Source organism: Chinchilla lanigera, unplaced genomic scaffold (assembly GCF_000276665.1).
Source record: "Chinchilla lanigera isolate Chin_1 unplaced genomic scaffold, ChiLan1.0 scaffold00055, whole genome shotgun sequence".
Classification (NCBI taxonomy): Eukaryota; Metazoa; Chordata; class Mammalia; order Rodentia; family Chinchillidae; genus Chinchilla; species Chinchilla lanigera.
Window position 1 is genome coordinate 14287226 of NW_004955456.1, and position 18582 is coordinate 14305807.

At 56.8% G+C, this 18582-nt stretch overlaps 1 protein-coding gene across 1 annotated transcript in view; it reads right to left on the reverse strand.

Annotated features, from left to right (window-relative positions):
- Positions 1-4219: 4219 nt before the first annotated feature.
- Fkbp6 (FK506 binding protein 6, 36kDa) overlaps positions 4220-18582 on the reverse strand; it is a 26866-nt gene continuing 12503 nt past the window's right edge. Inside the window, exon 9 of the mRNA XM_005396786.2 lies at positions 4220-4637. The gene's annotated coding sequence lies outside the window, so the exon portion shown is untranslated. The remainder of the gene's footprint in view (positions 4638-18582) is intronic.

Below are 18582 nucleotides of genomic sequence, written 5' to 3' on the forward strand. Positions count from 1 at the left end.
CCGCAGCATCCAACCTGCAGAGGAAGGGAAGAAGGGGCGGGGCGACACTTCCAAGCTGCGGGGCAAGGACACGGAAGTAGGGGCGAGAGGAAGAGGGTTTTTGGTGGGTGCGATGGCTCTGTGTTCCCCCGCAGAGGAGCAGGCCCAGTCCCCGCTGGGAGAGGCACGGTGGAGGAGGGGTGGTGTCTGGGAGGGGTGGGACTTGGGAATCCACTGCGAAGTTCAGAGCAGCCTCGGGGAATCAAAGGGCGCCCCGTGACCGTGACGGTGACGGTGACGCACGAAAGGGCTGCTGAGTAATTCTGAGGTTGGAAACCCACCTTGGTGATTTCGCATCTCCTCCTCGGGGCCTGAGTGAGCCCTTTGTGGGCTTCGGAACACTGGGCTATTGATGCCCGGCCCAGGGGTCGGGTCTCGGGCGTGGCCTTCCCCTCCAGGTACCCTTGGCCCTTAGCAGGTCAGCCAGGGGTCGTGGGACGCAGGCTGGGGACCCCAGTTGGTTGGGACCCTAAAAAGGTGGCAGGCACAGCTGAGGGCCTCGGCCCTGGCAGCCAACGCTGCGTTTTTGACCCCACTCACAGCTAAGTTTCATGCTGTGTCCCAGCCAGCTCACTGCCCTCGGTGGCCCTGGAGGGCTCCCCACTGTGTGTGCTCTGAGAGTTCAGGCTGTGCCCGACGGTGTCCCTGGGTTTGACACTCGAGGCCAGTGTGGAGGGAGGGGGCCCCGTGTCACAAGCACCCAAGGTCACAGAGCCGGACTTCTTGGGCACTTCCTGGCTGGAAATTGTCCCCAAGACTGCACCCTACACACTTGCTCGGGCCCCAGGCGGGATGTGGCCAGGCACACCCCACAGGCCCCTGGGCCTTGGCAGGATGTCATCTCAGCCTGCCCTGGCCTTTCAGCTCCTCCTGAGGTCGCAGTCAACCTCCTTGGTTTGACTTTTTTCCTTCGTCATCAAGGTTCCTTCACTGAGAAATTTCCCAGAACAGTGGACCAATGTACACCTCAGTCTAGGCCACCTGCTTTTGCATTATTAAATGAAATGTGTCAGCCCAGCATGGTGGCACACACCTGTAATCCCAGCACTCTAGGAGGCTGAGGCAGGAGAATCACAAGTGTAAGCTCAGCATGGACTATTGCATAACGTGGTGGAAATGTATCTATCAGACTGGGCCCTGAATGCAGATTCAGTCAGGTATGATCCCTGCCGTCCGGGTGCTCCCAGTCGGGGAGGCGTGCCTTCTGTGCCCAGTGAGGGTCTCAGCTTTACCTGGAGGGCTGAGGTGGGGAGGAGGCGCGGGGACAGGGCCCCCAGACCAGCAGTGGGGCAGGCAGCTGCACCAGAAGCAACGCAGAGGTTCTTCCCAGAAAATCAAGCAAAGCAGAGAGGTCAGCAAGATTAGGCCTCAGAGGGGCACCGACTCTTGCTGGCTCCTCCCAGGGGTCCCCTCCTGCTTCCCCTCAACGTGGTGGGGGAGCCAAGCGAAGGTGGCAGCACCCGCCTGTAGCAAACGTGAGCGTCAGGAGCACGGAGACTGAACCAGTGAGTATGCACGTGTCCCCGGAGACGCAGGCGGGGGCTGCGGGAGGCAGCTGCGTCTCTTCTGGGCCTGTGTGCCGCCCCTAGACGGGAGCCTCTGTCATCCTGAGTTCCTGCTGTTTGCACCGTGGAACCCTTGGGTCTGATCTCTCCCCACTCGGCCAAGTGCAAGCCCATGGCCAAGGCTGAGCCCGGCAGGAGCCCCTGGGAATGGGGCGAGATGGGAGACAGGAGAGGCCGCCACCCACTGCCTGCTGCATTCCTTTCACTCTTCTTTGCTCTCCTTTGCCCCCTCCCTCTCCCTCCCACTCCCTCCCCTCCCTGCTCCCGGGACTGGGGATTGAACCCAGGGCCTTTGCCCTGAGCCATCCCCGCTTCTGAGATGTGGTCTACGTCACTAAATTGCCCTGGCTGGGCTCCAGCTTGGGATCCTCCTGCCTCAGGCTGCCAGAGTGCTGCAGGCGGGTGCTACCACATCCAGCCCAGATTCATTCTTAGTCTTAATGGTTAGGAATTAAGAATATTTCCTTTATAAGAAAAACAAAACGATTCTCAGCTTATTACAATTTTTGTAACATCTTATATGGTCATAGACCAGCTGACATTTTTTGTCTCTGGCGTTTTTGCCTCCTAGCTGAAAATGCGCGTGTGCACACACAGGCAGAGACCCGGGAACACAGAGGCGTGTCTGCTCAGCGATGCCTGCACTGCCTGCCTGCCCGCCCTGCCTGTGCCTTCATCTTCGCGGGGGTCAGGCGCGCTCCTAAGAGGTCAGCGAGCGCAGGTGCCAGGAAAGAGCCCCCTGCCCCGCGCAGCCAGCCCAGCTCTGGGGCTGGGGAAACGAGGAGCCTCCGGCTGGTCTTCCCCTAGGGAAGAGGAGCCTGGACTCCCCAGTGACAGTGGCTGCCGCGCCTGCCTGCTGTCCACCCCCCACGCCCCTCAGCCTCTGCAAGGCGCCGCCCCTCAGCTCCCCTCCCTGCCACGCCTTTCCCGCTCCCTTCCAGTCAGGTGCCCGACAGCCCGTGAGGGCCGGCTGCGGGAGTGGCTGTGCCCGATCTCCGTGGCTGTGCCGGATCTCCGCTGCTGTCCCAACTGTGGCCGAGGTGGGCGGTAAAATGTCCCTGGGGCCACCAGGCTCGTCTAGAAGGCGTGAGGTGGGTTATGTCGCCACCTATTGCCTGATTCGCTCCGCAGAGGTCAGCGGGGCCCCTCTGCCCGTGTCCCCAGGGAAGGGCTGCGGATCCTCAAGGCCAGACAGCAGCGGCGTCTGTGGGGAGGCGTGCAGGCCCCTCCAGCCCTCACCATCCGGCGTGCTGGGGTGCTGGGGTGCTGGAGCTTTGTCCGAGCAGTTACTCAGGCCTCTAGGCTGTGCCCGCCCTCCTCTCCATCCTCCTCGGCCACACGGAAGCCTGGTGCTTTTCCAAGGACGGATCCCAGGGTCCAGTGCTTGCTAGGCAAGTGCTCTACTACTGAGCCGCATGCCAGCCTGTCTGCTGGGCCTGGGCCTGGGACGCAGGTCCTGCGCACTGGGCAGCATCCCCGGCCCTTTTTTAGTATTTTGAGACAGGGTCTCCGTGAGTCACTAAGTTGCCCTAGCTGCGGCGACCCTCCTGCCTCAGGCTCCCAAGTGCTGCGTTACAGGCCTGTGCCGCCACGGAGGGCTTGCCAAGGCGGAGGATCACCGAGCCCCGGAACTGGAGACCGGCCAGCAACTTCCCGACACAGAGACGGAGACCAGAGAAGGCCCCGGGGGAAGGCAGCCGCGCCACCGCTGGGATGACAGGGTGGGCTTTTCGAAAGACCCCTGGGCTGCATGACCAAGGGAGAAGGCCCGGGAGGGACGGCGGGCGGACGACCGCAGCGCTGGGCAGTGCCGGCGGGACAGGGCGGTGCTTTGGTTTGGGCCCTTCTGACGGTGGAGAGACTAAGGGACATCTGACGGCAGGCCAGGCCAGGTGGTGGCTGAGTTCTGAGGTCTGGTGGGAACCACCAGCAGTCAGCAAGGCCCTCAGCCTGGAAGTTTAGGGAGGGTGGTGTCTTTGGGATGGAGACCATTTCAAAGGAGCGAAGTCAGATCCAGTCAGGCCAACGAAAGTCCGCTGGGTCTGACCCCGAGCAGCTCAGTGGAGGCAGGCAGCGAGTGGGGACGGCTGCCTCCAGATGCAGAGCCAGCTCAGACAGAGGGGAGAGCAGGGGGCGCAGACAGCACGGTGGCGGGGGGTTGGGGGGGGCGGGGCGTGCCGGCAGAGAGCTGAGGGCAGCACGTGGGGCCTGCAGGGAAGACCTGGCCATGTGCTGCGGGGGTGACAGAGCGAGGGGACAGGCCTCCCAGCCCCAGCCCCAGGCAGGGGGCACAGCACACAGGGTGCTGCGCAGAGCAAGGACCAGGGTCTTGCTGGGAGGCCAGGCCCCAGCCCCCGAGTTGGGCAGGGAGCCCCCAGTGTCTAGGAGCGGGGTGCTTACTGGCTTTGAGGTTCCAGCTAACTTGCCTTTTAACCGCTCCCCACAGGCGGGAGCGGGCGTTAGAGAACCCAGCGGCACACGCCCGCGCTGCTCTCAGGTGAAGGGCGGGGCCCGCTCCACGAACAAACGGACGCCCTTCCCTGCCGCGGAGGCCCCGCCTCGCCTCACCTGCGGACTTTACCAGGTTAGCTGACTTCGCACAGATCACCCCAATGGATCTTGCAGGACAAGGGAATGTTTATTTACAACAAAAACATTTGTAACATAATTCTGTCTTCAAAACAGAGAGGCCAGGAGGACACACAAAGCAGTCTCTATTTGTATGTACCCTGGACGTGAGCAGCCGAGGCGGGGCTGGGACTGGGACAAGCGCCAAGGACTAATTCCTCCCCCAAAACACAAGAAACTGCCTGTCAAAAAGTAGCAGTTTTCTACTTGTCAGTAGCTACCCTTCCCTTGCTGCGTGAAACACAAAACAGAAACAGCAGGGGACCACACAGGTCAGGTCAGCCGGGGTCAGGGACGGCAACGGGCTGCGCAGCTCCGCGCAGGCCCCGCACACTCTTTCCAGCAGCGACCCACAGCTCCAGCGGCCGGCCCACGTCGCTCGCTCCGTGCGGTTAGATGAGGAATCTAGGAATAAACAGAGCCGTTAGGAAGGCCGCAGCCCAGCAGGCACAAGGCTGTGAGGAGGCGCCACTGTGCAGGCGCCGACCGGCACAGAGGAGCCAGCCGGGTGCTGGCCTGCGGATGGGCAGCCGGAGTCAGCTGCCTGTCACCCACCCGGCAGCCCCGGGCACTGCTACGCATCGGCAGGGCGGCTGCGAAACGCTAGGAACGCAGGACAGGACCTCAGGGAAACTGCACAGGAAGGCCCCGAAGACATCATCCAGGGCATCTTCAGTTTCCAGATGAGGCCTCAGGTGAATGTCGGCTTTTTCCTTCCAGTACTAGGGACTGAAGCCAGGGTCTTCACATTAAGCTACATTGCCCGCCTTTTAATTTTTTTTTTAAACTTCAAGACGAGGTCTCACTAAGTCGCCTAGGCGGGCCTCGGCCCTGCCTCAGCCCCCACACTGCTAGGACTGCAGGTGTGCACCACCACGCCCAGCTCAAATACGCACTCTGATACCGGCAGGGCTTGGCTGGCCTTTCTCCACTGGTCCTCGGGGCGGGAGCACAGGTCCTGACCACCTGAAGCCCACAAAGACGCTGGGGGAGCCCTGAGGAGAAGCTGCTTCTCTCTCACGGGACACCACGAACCTCCTCACCATGCACGAGCAGCTCAGGCCCCCGGGTGTGACCGAACACAAAGCCTGGACAAACACGTGCCCTGCCCTGGCGTGACCGCGGCCTGGGCTGTGGCTTCTGCACGGGTGCGGGGGGGAGTGGGGTCCGAAGTCAGACTGCTCCTGGCTGCACAGGGCCGCGTCTAAGGAGAGGAAAGGAAGCGGCCAGGGCGCCTTGCCCTGTGTTTGTTCCCACCTCCTCATTCACACCTAGCTGCAACCGTGCTTTCTGCACCCGCCATTCCGCGAGCCCCTGCTGGCTACGCACTGAGTCTTTGCTCCGCGGCATTTGTACCACAACAGACTCTTCTCCTCACAAGCTTGGGTTGCTTTGGTAGCTCTGTTACAGTAGTATAAAGCAAACTAGCACAGGATACTGTGTTTGGTATTTTAAGTCAGTAAATGAAAAGTTTTTGGTACAACTATTTATAGATATTTGAACAAATATCTATAAAAACAAAGATATCTATTAATCTAAAATATCTATAAATCTTAGATATCTATAAAACAAAGATAGCTATAAAAAATATCTATAGAAACAAAGTTAGATCACTGCTTCAAGTTAAGACTTCAAATAAACTACTGGCAACTTAAAGACCTTGCCATGAAAATAAAGTTGTAGAGCTATTAGAAACAGAAGACATTATCAGTTAAGAAGGGAAAAATGCAAATAGTAGACGAATAAGAAGATGCTTATTACTTTCAGAAGTAATCGAAGACACAGGAGCTCCCATGGGCGGAAGGTGCCAGCAGGCCTCTCCCACGGGCGGCCTCACGGGTGGTCCCGCTCAACAGGGACGAAGCTGCAGGACACGGACACCGGAAGCAGCGCAGGGCTCAGCGCTGTGCCCCTCCCCTCCTGGGGCTTCAAGTCGTAGCCCGATCTCCACTGCCCTCCTCCTGCCTCTCCTCCCCACTTCCAAAAGCGCCCCAATTCTTTCCTCTTGCACATCAAGCAGCCTGAGGAAAACAAGAAATTCCTTGCAGCTTGCGATAAAGAGTAAATTTAGTTCCCTTTACCTCAGTTTCTCCTACTCAGTTCACCGAAGACCTTTCATTACAAAGTATTCTGTCAGTGATTTGCTTAGGCCAAGTGTTCTCTGCTTAGGAGGAAGGCCATCTCCTTAGGCAACCAGGTGAAGCTGCATAAAATGTTTACTTCTGGGCCAGGGATGTAGCTCAGCGGCATAAGCGCCTGCTGGTAAGCGCAAGGTCCTAAGTTTGATTCCCGGTACCAAAAAAATAAAGTTTATTTCTGCTACATGAAAGATTCAATAGTAGCCGGTTGTGCCAGCACAAACTTGTAATCCCAGCACTCTTGGAGACTGAGGTAGGAGAATTGAAAATTGGAGCCCAGCCTGGGCAAGATCCTGTCTCAAAAAAAAAAAAAAAAAAAAATTACTCGGGCTGTAAGGATGTAGCTCAGTGCAAAGGTCCTGGGTTCAACCCCCAGCAATAACAAGGGAGGGAGGGAGAAAATTTAATAGCGTAAACCACGGTAACAGGTCCAAGGGGCAGGGAGAAGCTTGTCTTTGTGGCAGGAAGACACTTGATAATCATTCTGATAAAAACAATTAGTAAAAATTTCCTTGAAGTGATTCTAAATAAGAATTTATCTCCACTCAAAGCCAGCACCGTGCTTCATGGTGGGAGGAGAGGCCGCTCTGCCCCAGTTGGGGGAGATGTGGCTACCACTGCTCTGTGAGCCGGAGCTGCTCACAAAGCCAGAGATGCAAACTGCAGCAAGCAGAAGACACAGTGGCCATCGCTGCATTCCAGGACCAGACACCTGCACGTCCAGTGAAGCAACTGACATAACTGACTGGCAGACCCAGTTCCAGGACACTGGGGAAAAATCAGTCAGGTGTGTGGTTACGGAGGAACAAGCAGGCAGTTCCGGAAAGGCTGCCTCACGCTGCAGCCCTGCGAGAAGATGCTCAGTCAGGGGCCGCTGGGGCTATCAACGAGATCCTACCACAGGCGACCAAACTGACAGAGATGACAAAGCCAACGCTACCAGACATGGGAAGGCCATGGAGCAGAATCCCTCTGACGGCCCAGAGGGGATGGCGGACAGGCCAAGCCCTTGGAGAGGTGGATTTAGCAACATCTGGCTCAGGTGAAGACACAGCCATCACAACCCAGGTGCAGGCCTGGCCTTTTGACAAGCAGTACAGCACCCTCGGGTGTGGGGATGGCACCCCACTGCTTCCTGCTGCTCACTTCTGGTCACTGTCTCAGGAGTCTTCAGGCCCTCCAAGGGTGGAACCAGTCATTTCTTAAAAATGAGGCAGTTCTTCATATGCACCCAGAAACACCGCAAATGGATTGAAAAACCATATTCTAGTACAAACATGTAACTCTATTTGTGGAGAAGATTTAACATATATTAGACATCCTTTTTTTTTGAGACAGGGTCTCGCTTGGCAGTTCGGGCTGGCCTTGAGCTCACTTTATAGCCCAGGCTAGTCTTGAAGTCCCAACGATCCTCCTGCCTCAGCCTCCTGAGTGTTGGGGACATTCTTGAATATTTACCAAACAAAATTTCAAACAGGATACATATGAAACATCAACAGGATTACCCCTGGACAGTGGGCTTGGGAGCTAGGGAGACTTCCTGTCCCTTTTTGTTGGTTCGAACTCTAAGCATGCAGCATTTTTATGACTTAAGCTTCTGTATTTCCATACAACTGGAGGGGAGAAGAGGAAATACAGAGAGGACAGCGAGCAGATGACTGTCAAAGATGGGCAGCAGTGCTGTTCCCTTCACCTTTGGGTGGATAGAAAAGGTCCACGGTGAAAGGTGGCGTGGTCAGTGACAACAGGAAGGAGTTTCAATCCAGTCTGTGTCCCATACAGTGCTTTAGAAGGAAACCACTGATCAATACGCTCTAAGCATAAATGCAGCGGGCAGAGAGAAGCGCCAAGTCCCCGCAGGCTCAGGGATCTGACGAGGTTCAGGTAGTTCAGCTTTCAAACTGGAACCAACCAAAAGCAGCACTTTCGTATAGATGAAAATGCATCAAAATAGAAAAGCTTACACTTCACTTGGAAAACCCAACACACAGCGCACCGAGGTACAAAAGCAGAGCGAAGAGCTTCCTTGTGTCCATGGCTCACGGAAAGAGAAGCCCGGAGACCGAGGGAGACAATGGAAGTCAGACTGGGGCAGAACACAGACAGGTCCGGCAGGGCAGACTCGGTGGAACACATGAATACTAGACGTGCGGCTTCCCATGGCCTCGGGAAACGGCACAGCGGACGTGAGACACCCCAGGCGTGACACCGACGGCCCACAATCATCACGCGAAACAGTGAGCAGCAATCAGAGAAGACTGAAGCGCAGCGAGACGAGAGGAGTGAGGTGACCCCGGACCGCGGGCTGGGCGCTGCGAGCGCAGGGGGTTTACGGCGGAAATCCGAGGACAAGGAGCTGAAAGGCAGGGCAGGGGAAGCAGCGCTCCACTCCCACGATGGCCAGGCCCGCAGCCCTTGGCCATGAGTCCACGACGGCCACCCAGCGTCCACGGTCAGACGGGAACATCATGTGGGAGCCTCGGAACCACTCGGTCACACGGCCCTTGGAGAACAGGAAGGAAGCTCGGATCGCTGTCATTCCTGAGGGCATGAGACACCGTGCAGAGTAGCTGTGGGCGCTCCTCCAAGCCCCACACACCGCTTCCCTTTCCCGGAAGGCCAGTCCTGACACTCCGGGCATCTCATGGAACCCCCGCTGAGGGAGAAGAGTTTCCAGGAGCCCGAGCCCTCATGCTGTCCGATGTGATGCCCTTGCCACCCCACGTGGCTTGTCCTCCGGCCTGTCTGGTCCTAAAGCCACTCACGGCCGGGCCCTCCCCAGCTGGCACACTTTCCTGCTCCTCCAGCCCCTGCCGTGGCGCCATCCTGCGCAGACGCTTGGGCCCTTCCCAGGGGCCACGCTCCCACCTCCTCCTCCTAGGCACCAGACTCCTGGGACCGCACGGCCGGCCCTCGGTGGTCTCCCCAGCCTCGCGTGCGGGTGGAAGCTGCAGAGAGCGCGCCCAGATGCTCCCGCGCACGGCCCTGCCCACTCCTGCTGCCGCAGCCAGAGGGCCGCCCCTCTGCCAGTCACCGGATAATCCACGCTCATTCTCCAACTCTCCGCTCACAAAGCAGCTGTCCGCAGCTCTGAGGCAGACTGAGAAACGGGCTCAGACAGAGCCAGAACTGAAGCACTGTGGGGCTGCCTCTGAAGAGCTGTTCGCCGAGGGACACAGGGAGCCCCAGGCCACTTCCAACAGAAGCACAGGGAAAGGGAAGCAGGGCTGTCTGTGGCCATCAGAGCCGGCGCGCCAGCGAGTGGAGAGCGCTACGGCATCAGGACGGCAAGCAGCACGGCCCAGAAACACCCGACTCCGTGGCCTCCCCGCCTTCCCTGTGCAGCCTGGGACCCACAGTGGCCGCTGTGGGGGGACACCATCTCTTCCTCTCACCTGCGGGCACGCCGCTGTCCTCTGTCCTGAGAGGACTTCTGCTCACAGTTCTCCACTCCCTTTGTTACCTCAATGCCTTCTCTGGGTACCTGAAATTTGTGGGTTCGCCCCAGTTCATCTCAGCTTTTTCCTGGGTCTGACTGCGCCCGAGTATGGAAGAGCACCCAAAGTAGTAGTCAGCGACAGACACAATCACAAGGGGCGCAGTCACCACCCTGCAGAACGGGGCAGTCGGGGACAGCAGGTGGGGCCGCGCCCGCCTCTTCACGCAGGGCTCACGCCTGCGGCACTGGGGCCCGGCTGCTTCAGCTCACCTCTTCCCCCCTTTACCGCACCCCGATGCTTGTTGTCACGGTTTCTGCCTCCATGTCCCCCCAAAGCCTCCTGCGCTCAGAGGTGGGGCCTTTCCAAGGGGACGGGATCACGGCGGCGCCAGGGCTGGCTTGGTGTCGGAGGCAGGGTCGCTGCTGTGTGACCCGGAAGGCGCGTGTCCCGTCCCGGCTCCGCCTTTCCCTCTCTGCTTCCTGGCTGCCATGGTGTGAGCCGCCTTCCCGGCCAGTCCCTCCCACCATGCCTTCCTGCTTGGAGCCACACAACCATGGACGAAAACCTCCAGCCAAAATAAACCTCTCTTTCTTCCATTTGTTGGTGTGGAGTACTGAGCTCCAACAACGAGAAGGCAGCTCAGCTACTTACTTCTCCAAACTGGTGTCCAGGAGGCGAGGCTTCTGCAGCTAATAAACCCAAGAAATTAGAAGCGGACTAAGCCAACATCTGACGGCCTTAATGAAGCGCAAGTGGCACATGTGGCCGTGAAGATCGACAGACCACGTCCCCGAGGCTGAGAGCGGAAAGCAGTCCGGTTCAGTCCCAGGCAGAGCGCCGGGAGGGAAAAGCGCGCTCCCCACCTCCCAGCCCTGCGTTGAGTCGTCAAGGGCACCTCCACCATGGCTCCTTCTGAAGAGGAGAAAGCGGAACCAGTTGTCTCCTGAAATAACAGCAGCAGCCCTCAGGGAGCCCTCGCTCTCAAAGAACGGAGCCCACCGGGGCAGAGCTCAGTGGGAAGCAGGCTGAGAGCCGTTTCGGCTGCCCGGAGAGGGTGTGGGGAGACGTGAAGGGCCGAGGAGACCCTACCGGGGGGAACGCTTTCCCAGGAAGGGCGTAATGCAGAGGGTGCGGCCTCAGTGGAGGCATTTATAGCCAGACAGCAGAGGGGGACTTCAGGGACACCTTCCGGGCCGCAGCAAAGGCTTCTCAGCCACCAGGAGGATCAAGAGCCCACGTCTAACAGTTTGCCTGGAAAATGGCCCGGCCCTCACCTGACAGTGAGAGAACGCCTGCCTGGCCAGTTACCCTGGAGGAAAAAAGTAGAAAGCTGAAAGAATTAACAATATATCCAATTCCAAAATGCACTGTAAAAAGTTATTGTTTGTTCAGGATGCAGACAGGTCTAACCGGATACACAAAACAGCTTCACAGGCACAATACTAGATTTGAGAGTTTCCTGTTAATCTCTCTGGGAAGAAGGAGATCAGACAGATTCCCTGTCTGGATCCAGTCACCTAGCATCAGAGATGATGATCTGCCCCTGTGTTTTCCTGGCACCCAGCCAGGAGGCCAGGACACCGGAAGGGAACGGGAGAACCTGACCTGGCGGCCTGCGAAGCCCCAGACTGGCCGGGGCACTGTGGGCCGCCTGTGCCCATGTCATGCTGGCCAAGCACGAGCCAGGACCGAATTCCAGGCTCTCAGCTAACAGGAGTTCGTTCCCCACAGCCTGGCCTCATTCCCTCCCGGGCCTCCTGAGAGCTGCCCTGACTTCCCTGAAAACATGTTTGTGAAAGTCTGTTAAGGGGCCGGGGATATAGCTCAGTGGCACAAGCGCCTGCCTGGCAAGAGCAAGGTCCTGAGTTCAATTCCCAGTACAAAAAAAAAAAAGTCTGTTAAGATACTGTCCCCAGGCTGGGAGGGCGACCTGGCTCAATCTCCTTAGTTCTACAGCCCAAAGATTCCACTTCCCTGAGTGCAGGAGCTGAGAGCAGGGGAGACTGTTCAACATCTAAGAGGCTGTGAAAGTCTAGGGCCAGGCAGGGTCGCGCTCCAACTGAATAAAGAAGCTCGAGCCAGCTGAAGCTCCAGGTGCAGTGTGAGTCCAGTGAAAATGGTCCCCGCTGTCCACACGTATGCACAAAGCCCTCCAAAGGGAGGGGTCCGCACTGCAAGCCTTGCTCCTCACCCAGCCTATAGACAGGGACTCGCTTCTCCCTCACACCCATGCTGGGAAGGTGAAAGTGGCTTACAGATGGGGAACGAGGCCTGAGCCCCAGAAGACCTGTGAAGAAGCCTGCACCCCAGGGGCCACGGGGGACGGGGCCATGGGAAGGCACAGGACCACGAAGACAAGGTGAACCCATGAAGAAACGCCTGGACTTACAGGCATCTAACGTGTACCCCTTACACGGAAAAGGGTTCGCACAGAAAAACAGGACAGAAGGGAGAGGGGCAGAGGCTATCAACAGCTAATTTGAAAGAAATATGGATGGCCAACAGGTCCAATGAAAGGTTCTCAAGTTCATTAGCAAGTGACAAAACGAAGATAGAAACCATACAGCACTTGCACCCACTAACTGAGAAAAAACAACCGGTCTGAGGAGAACTAAGGAAGCTCGGGTATGGCCAGTGCGCGGGGTATTTAGGAACCCGAAGCATGCTGGCTGGTTCCTTCTACCTAAGAAGACTCAGGTGAGGAGCCTGCCCAGGTCTACAGAGCTCCTGGCCAACTTTCCCACCACTTCATTCTTAAAAGGCAACTCTCACATTTAATGGGGGAAACTAAGCATTTGTGGAAAATCTACATCCCATCAAAGAGGACAGGTACATTTTCTCTTTTCCACCATTTCAGGGAACAGAAGGAAACACTGAAGAAGGGTCCTTGTCTTTCAGACACGTCGGGAAGAACTGGAGGAGCCAGCGTGGACGGAGGGAGGTGCTGCAAGCTGACCCAGCGGCCCAGGGCTGAGCAGCGGGACTCGCGGAAGCGAACGCAAGCATTGCTCATGTTAGGGTTCGGCTCTACCGTGGCCCTGCTCACGGATAGAAGGTGAGGTCCCCAGCGGATGGCACCACCGGGAGCTGGCAGGAGCATTAGGAACTGGGCCTGGCGGGAGGAAGCAGACGTGGCGACGCCCTTGAAGGTCACATCTCTCCCCCTCTCCTCTGCTTTCGGCTGCTCTGAGGCGAAATGTAAAGGAAAGGGTAAGCGAGTCACATGATGAGGAAAATCACCTCCTCTCCTGGAAAGCGGCTCAGAGCAAGAGCTGACCCTGTCTCTTAGTTCAGTTACGCCCGACACCGGGAGGGTGAGGCTCTGTCTACTGAGGCCACTCCTGCTCTGCAGCCGGACAAGGGTGGAGGGACGGCTGCAGATGTGGGCAGCTGAGCGACAGGACGATGGACTGGCCCGGTCACTCCTTCTGAACTGAGGATGTGCTGGTTAACGGCCCAAGGCTGCAGACCAGGGATGCACTATGACAGGGATGGTGAACTTTTAGAGACCAGGTGTAACCCAAAACCCACTACCGAAAAGTGCCGACACTGCAATGAAACCTGAATACTGAGGTTTTAGTTTAGAAAAATAATTGCTACCAACGTGGCTCATGGCCGACAGAGAGCTCATGCGCCCGCTGTGGCATGCATGCCAGAGGCTCACCACCACTGGGCTGTGGTATGAGAAACACACATCTTGCCTGGGCACAGTCACATACACCTGTCCTGCCGGCTACTCAGGAGGCTGAGGAGCGAGACTCGCTTGGGTCCAGGAGTGTGAGGCCAGCCTGGGCAAGCTGCATGGAGAGTCTGACAAGGGGGCAGGGGAGGGGACAGGGGAGAGAAAAATGAGGGAAGGGGAGAGAGAGGAAAGAAAGGGGGAGCCGGGTGTGGTGGCGCACACCTGTGATTCCAGCACTCTGGAGGCTGAGGCAGGAGGATCATTGTGAGTTTGAGGCCAGCCTGGGCTACAAAGTGAGCTCAAGGCCAGCCTGAACTGCATTGGAAGACCCTGTCTCAAAAAAAGACAAAAGAGGAAGAAAGAAAAAAGAAAGGGGAAGAGAAGGGAAAAGAGGGAAAGAAGAAATGTGTATTTGGTCTCTCCCTCTTCCTGGCACACAGCTCCTGCAAACTTTGGACTCCCCAGGGAGGCAGAGACGCCTGCTGGCTGGAGTCCTGGCTAACCTCAGAATGGGGCCAGGGAACCAACACGCAGTTAGGGAGGGGAGAACTGCCATCAACACCTGAAAGAGCAGGGCCAGGAGCTGTGGGGCCACTGACCAAGTGGAGGCTCTGGGAGGACCGTCCACACCCCTCCCACCTACCTGGCCCTGTTGCCAGTTCACCTGGTCATTCATCTGGGTCTTTTGTATGACCCTTGATGTACGTATGACCCTTGCTAGAAAACGCAAGGAGGTGATGCTGAGCTCTGTAACCCACTCCAGCAAATGACAACACAAGAAGGGGCCGGTGGGAAACAAGCTGACCTCCGGCCAGCATCTGAAGCGGGGCATCCTGGGGGCTGCACTGGGAACCTGGCAGTCTGCGGGCTCTGGGTGGAGTGGGTCAGAACTGAACTGTGAGCAGGAACCTGCCGGTGCTGGGGAACTGGCGGGTGTCAGGAGTCAAGGGTTCACTCGAGTGTTGTGAGTAAAGGTCCAGGACAGGGTTTTAGTTTTTGTTTTTCCTTAGCAGTTGCTAACTGCAAAAGCTGGGTGCAGTGTACATGGCCCTGGACACCCTGCTCTCTTCAGCTGTGTAAGATGGACACTTTTCAATATACAGAGGACAGGGCAGAGTGCAATACTATGGGAAAGGGAACTCCAGGAAGCGCTCTTGGGTTCAAAATTTTGCTTCTGTTTTTTTTTTTTTTTTTTTTCTGGTACCGGGAACTGAACTCATGACCTTGCGCTTGCCAGGCAGGCGCTGTGCCGCTGAGCTAAATCCCCAGCCCCTTGGGTTCAAAATTTTGACTGCTGCAGTGGAAGTGTGAGAGTTGGAAAATGGGATACAATTCTGGGGTGGAGGGGGTTTATAAAATCCCAAAATTTCAAGGGGAACTAGAGGGCAGAGGATCCCTGCAGGGGCCTAACGAGCCCCCCAGCTCTGCAGAGCCGCAGGAAGCCAGGTGCCCAGCCAGAGGACTTGACATCAGGGAGCCCAGGTGTGTTACCGTGAAGTTCAAGGAGGAGGAGAATAACAAGGTATTAAAGGATTCTGGATACAGAAAACCCGGGTTTTGCAAACAGATTCTCCTTGGCTGTCAAAAAGGTCTAAGAGGAGAAGGCAGCGGTGCCAGTGAGCTGGGCCCGGGGGAGGGGGGGCGCAGAGGAGTCCTGAGGGAGCAGGTGCTCATGGGGGCCGCTGAAGCCAGAAGACGGGGAGGGGAAGGGGCTCAGCAGGAGGGGCGGACGCGAGGCAAGATTTTTCTCATTAGCATGAAGGCCTAATCTGTCATTTCTCGGCATTACGCAGGTTTAGCTTTTTTTTTTTGGTTTTTCTCTGGTACCAGGAACCGAACTCACGACCTTGCGCTTGCCAGGCAGGCGCTTTTGCCGCTGAGCTAAATCCCCAGCCCCCAGGTTTAGCTTTTTTTAAAAAAAAGACTCAGTTTATATCCTGTGTACCCAAAGCTGCTCCAGCGTATCAGACAAGGAAGTAAACCCAAGGAAAGGCATCCAGGAAAGTGGATTCAGCCCAGGAAATAAAACGGATTCAGCCCCAGGATGGCAGCTGGGTCCCAGCCTGGAGCGCAGTCTGTAGACCGATCCGCAAACAGGGAGGCTCCCGGAAGAGGGATTCACAGAGGACAGGGTGCTTGGAGTCCGAGCACAGACAAGGGGCGAGCAGGCAAACAGGTCGGTGAAAGAAGGTAATTAAATTTGCAGGAAAAACAAAGGCTCTAAAAACTACAAACACAGCATCGTGTTTTCCGTTAGTAATTTCATCATCCACAGCAGAATACAGGAAATAGGTTTTTAGTTTATAAAACCCAAAACATCAGGATGAGCACGGTGTTTTTGTTACATTAACCTAAGAGACACAGGAAAAGCGGTACGAGAACAGGAAGCGAAGAAGGAGGGCGCGATGCCGTACGACAGCAAGCTACAGGCACAGTCCACAACGGACGGACAAACGCTGGCGCTGTAAGGCTGGCATTTCACCGTGCGCACGGCTGAACAGCAGAGACGGTACGTGGAGGCGGCTCTCTCCTGCACTGCACTGCTTGTATTTTCAGTGTGGCAGCCCCAGGCCAGACTGCCAGGGTTCGAGTCTGGGCTCTGTCGCCTGCTAGCTGTGTACCCTTGGCAAGTTACTTAGCTTTTTCAGAACTAATTCACCCTCTACACAGCGGAGATGAGATGTGCACTAGAGAGTTATGCCTTCAAAGTCCACAAGCACCTGACAGTAACACGTTTGAGTACAAGACCAGGAAGGCCACGACCTTCACCCCGAGACGTGGCCCTCTGGCTCTACCCACACAGGCCTGCACACGGGCAGCATGGCAGAAAAGCCCGAGGCGCTTCCCTGAGGCCACGCTCCAAAAGCAGTCTGAAGCAGCAGTGGGTGGGGTGGCGCACAACTGTAATCCCAGCACCCTGGGAGGCTGAGGTAGGGGGATCACAAGTTCCAGCCCAGCCTGAGCAATTTAACAACCTACCACCCCAGACTCAAAATAAAAAAATAAAAAAGGCTGGGGATTTAGCTCAGTGCAAAGGCCCTGGGTTCCATTCCCGGTACCACCACCCCCAAAATAAGCTAAAAAGAAAAAGTGGTGTCTGTTCTCTGCGTTCTCCCCATGGTGGGAGAACTCAGGGTCCCCCCGTGGGGGGGCACTTCATAAATCCTCACACGAGACTCAATTCTATCTTTCTTTTATGCCTACCAGTCCTGACCTTTGGAAAGCACAGAACAAATTTCATCTGTTGTACGTTAACCATTTCAGCGGATGGAAATAGCTATTAGAGCCCGTTACACCTCTCTCCAGGCAAAAGCGTAATGGTGAGGGTCTCCGGCGCCAGGGCGTTAGGGCGGGAGGGACATGACGAGCACCCCAGATGAAGATGACAGAGGAACAGAGGCAGAAGAAAGGCCACCACCAAACGCTCCTTCAAGTGTCTCCGACCGTGACACACCAGTGCCCCAGCCCCACCACTGCTCCTGAGGGCCGCACCCCGGGGGCCTTAGCCAGGAGGCAGCAAGGAGGCGCCACTTACAATGGTCAGTGTCCACCCCAACACAGGATCGCTGCCCTCGCAGCCGAGCAAACCACGGGAGCAGCAGTTCCTGAACAGCTCATCAAGTGTTCACTCTGCACCTGCTACAAACCTCTAGGTGTTCTGAGGGTCTCAGAAAACCGTAGGCCAGGCGTGGTGGCGCATGCCTGTCATCCCAGCACTCGGAGGCAGGAGGATCGCGTGAGCTCGAGGCCAGCCTGGGCTAAGTGAGTTCTAGGACAGCCTGAATTGCATGGTGAAACCCTGTCTCAAAGGGACAAAAAAAAAAAAAAAAAAAAAAAAAAGGGAGAGAGAAAAGAAAACAAAAAGAAAAAAAGGAAAAGAAAAGCCCTGACCTCCACGGTGACTTCCGACCTCTGTCCTCTTTGTTGCGGGCACACGTTTGCCAGGCCGTCTGGGAGTCCCGAGAGCAGCGTGGCAGGACTGTGGCCACACCGGGCCCTGCTGTTGCTTGTTTCTAGCACTAAAAGCCGGATCACAGCAGGACTGAGCTCCAAGCTGAAAGACCAGTTACTGAGGACAGCTCAGCACTGGTAGCCTCCCTCTGTTCCGTGCTAGGGTGTTAGGGCGGGAGGGACATGACGAGCACCCCAGATGAAGAGCCGTGGCCTCCCTCTGTTCATCTGCCCATCTTCTCACTCCACGCCACCCTATTTCATGTGGTCCCCGCCACCCACCTCTACCAGCCAGGGCGGGGAAGGTGCCCCTCCTGGGGCTCCACACACCCCCATCCAGGCCACAGCCCTGCCTCCAGGTTCCCAAACTGGAGTTGTGGCTGGTGCAGGAAGAGGAAGGGATGCAGGAGGAAGCGCTCTCCCCACCGGAAAGACTATGGCTGTGGATACTGGGCCTCCTTAGGGTGGGAAAGCCAGGTGGGGAGGAGGCCAGACCAGGCTCTGCCTGCTCTTCCCTTCCTAAGCACTCTGCAAGTTCCTTCTTGGGATCTGTAAGCTCCTCCCAGGATCCCGCCAGTAAAGGTCTGTTTTGGCTGATGTTTGAGATGGGTTTCTGTTTCTGGCACTAACAGGTCCTGACGGCCTACACAGGAGCCTGCAGTCCACAGGCTAAGTTTGAAAGGAGGCTGGCCCACTGTCTTGGCGAGGGCATCCTTCACCAAACCACTTACTGAGCACGGAACATGTGCTGGGCGTGACTACCAGTGCTAGAAAACACAAAGCTGAAAAAGACACGATCTCTGCTCTCAGAAAGTCCAGTCTCCCATAAGCAGAGGTTTAGAGAACATGCTGGAGGGGACATGCACTCCACCAGACATGACCCTACAAGCCAGTAGGCTCTGATACCTAAGACGACAACATCACAACTGAAAGTGGGTCTAGCACTGGGTGTGGAGGCACACGCCTGTAATCCCAGCACTTGGGAGGCTGAGGCAGGAGGATCGCCAAGAGTTTGAGCCCAGCCTGGGCTACATAAATGAGTTTAAGGCCAGCCTGCACTACATAGCAAGACCCTGTATATGAGAGAGTGAGAGTGAGAGTGAGAGTGAGAGTGAGAGTGAGAGAGAGAGAGAGAGAGA